At 33.6% G+C, this 2,500-nt stretch overlaps 1 long non-coding RNA gene and 2 other non-coding genes across 3 annotated transcripts in view; 2 read left to right on the top strand and 1 right to left on the bottom strand.

Annotated features, from left to right (window-relative positions):
- LOC142102353 (uncharacterized) overlaps positions 1-2,500 on the bottom strand; it is a 281,858-nt gene that overhangs the window by 178,751 nt on the left and 100,607 nt on the right. The gene's annotated exons all lie outside the window — the stretch shown is intronic.
- TRNAL-CAA (transfer RNA leucine (anticodon CAA)) lies at positions 480-588 on the top strand. The gene is made up of 2 exons: positions 480-517; positions 543-588. It is a non-coding gene; the product is annotated as a tRNA-Leu (tRNA).
- Positions 1,677-1,785, top strand: TRNAL-CAA (transfer RNA leucine (anticodon CAA)). Its single transcript has 2 exons — positions 1,677-1,714; positions 1,740-1,785. It is a non-coding gene; the product is annotated as a tRNA-Leu (tRNA).

Here is a 2,500-nt window from a genome sequence, read left to right as displayed (position 1 = left end):
AATATGCACACTTACACATTATCTCAATTATGCCCCCAGTAAGTGCATTCTGATTTAGTCTTAAACGAATCAAAATTTTCTTTACAACTACGAAAGATGCAAGGTTGCATTTTCATAAACTGAAGTGTAGGTGTCTGTAACAATGGAGTTTGAAGTAGACATTTTTTGCAACACTTTTTTTTTGTTAGTAAATAATCAAAAATAGTGAAGAAAAGTTTGATAGGCATGGAGGACAGACTCAGAATCTTGGTCTACTTTTCCATAGTGAGACACCATATCTGTTAGAACAACGGGTCTGTCCTGAGACTAGGTTGAACCCTTAGTACAACGTGGACGCATGAAATACAGACATCCAAGATCGTGTTTTTATTATTAGTTTTCAAATTCTATATAATGTTTGCCTTTCATAAGCTGCCATATTATTATATTTAATAGAATTTACAATATTGTTGAATAGGTTTACAACACAACTAAAAAGTGTCAGGATGGCCGAGCGGTCTAAGGTGCCAGACTCAAGAGTAATGTCTTCCTCTAAATGGGTTTTCTGGTCTCCGTATGGAGGCGTGGGTTCAAATCCCACTTCTGACAATTTTGTTCTTTTTGTTAAGTTGGAAAAACACATTCCTCAATTAATAAGTTGTACAATCAGTTAAGACTGGATGTAAAAGACATCATTCAGAAGATAGGTTTTCTTTCAAACTTGGCATAGTCTGACATTAAAATATCAACTTAATCTTATCCTAACATTGTGCAGTTTAGCGAACTAAAGAAAAAAATTCAACCAAACTTTAAAAAAATATGCACACTTACACATTATCTCAATTATGCCCCCAGTAAGTGCATTCTGATTTAGTCTTAAACGAATCAAAATTTTCTTTACAACTGCGAAAGATGCAAGGTTGCATTTTCATAAACTGAAGTGTAGGTGTCTTTAACAATGGAGTTTGAAGTAGACATTTTTTGCAACACTATCTTTTTGTTAGTAAATAATCAAAAATAGTGAAGAAAAGTTTGATAAACACATTCCTCAATGGATAAATTGTACAGTCAGTTAAGACTGGATGTAAAAGACATCATTCAGAAGATAGGTTTTCTTTCAATCTTGGCATAGTCTGACATTAAAATATCAACTTAATCTTATCCTAACATTGTGCAGTTTAGCGAACTAAAGAAAAAAATTCAACCAAACTTTAAAAAAATATGTACACTTACACACTATCTCAATTATGCCCCCAGTAAGTGCATTCTGATTTAGTCTTAAACGAATCAAAATTTTCTTTACAACTGCGAAAGATGCAAGGTTGCGTTTTCATAAACTGAAGTGTAGTTGTCTGTAAAAATGGAGTTTGAAGTAGACATTTTTTGCAACACTATCTTTTTGTTATTAAATAATCAAAAATAGTGAAGAAAAGTTTGATAGGCATGGAGGACAGACTGAGAATCTTGGTCTACTTTTCCATAGTGAGACACCATATCTGTTAGAACAACGGGTCTGTCCTGAGACTAGGTTGAACCCTTAGTACAACGTGGACGCATGAAATACAGACATCCAAGATCGTGTTTTTATTATTAGTTTTCAAATTCTATATAATGTTTGCCTTTCATAAGCTGCCATATTATTATATTTAATAGAATTTACAATATTGTTGAATAGGTTTACAACACAACCAAAAAGTGTCAGGATGGCCGAGTGGTCTAAGGTGCCAGACTCAAGAGTAATGTCTTCGTCTAAATGGGTTTTCTGGTCTCCGTATGGAGGCGTGGGTTCATATCCCACTTCTGACAATTTTGTTCTTTTTGTTAAGTTGGAAAAACACATTCCTCAATGAATAAGTTGTACAATCAGTTAAGACTGGATGTAAAAGACATCATTCAGAAGATAGGTTTTCTTTCAATCTTGGCATAGTCTGACATTAAAATATCAACCTAATCTTATCCTAACATTGTGCAGTTGAGCGAACTAAAGAAAAAAATTCAACCAAACTTTAAAAAAATATGCACACTTACACATTATCTCAATTATGCCCCCAGTAAGTGCATTCTGATTTAGTCTTAAACGAATCAAAATTTTCTTTACAACTACGAAAGATGCAAGGTTGCATTTTCATAAACTGAAGTGTAGGTGTCTGTAACAATGGAGTTTGAAGTAGACATTTTTTGCAACACTTTTTTTTTGTTAGTAAATAATCAAAAATAGTGAAGAAAAGTTTGATAGGCATGGAGGACAGACTCAGAATCTTGGTCTACTTTTCCATAGTGAGACACCATATCTGTTAGAACAACGGGTCTGTCCTGAGACTAGGTTGAACCCTTAGTACAACGTGGACGCATGAAATACAGACATCCAAGATCGTGTTTTTATTATTAGTTTTCAAATTCTATATAATGTTTGCCTTTCATAAGCTGCCATATTATTATATTTAATAGAATTTACAATATTGTTGAATAGGTTTACAACACAACTAAAAAGTGTCAGGATGGCCGAGCGGTCTAAGGTGCA

The sequence above is a fragment of the Mixophyes fleayi genome, chromosome 9 (assembly GCF_038048845.1).
Source record: "Mixophyes fleayi isolate aMixFle1 chromosome 9, aMixFle1.hap1, whole genome shotgun sequence".
Taxonomy (NCBI): domain Eukaryota; kingdom Metazoa; phylum Chordata; class Amphibia; order Anura; family Limnodynastidae; genus Mixophyes; species Mixophyes fleayi.
Note: the sequence above shows the minus strand (reverse complement) of the source record. Positions and strands in the feature narration are given on the sequence as shown.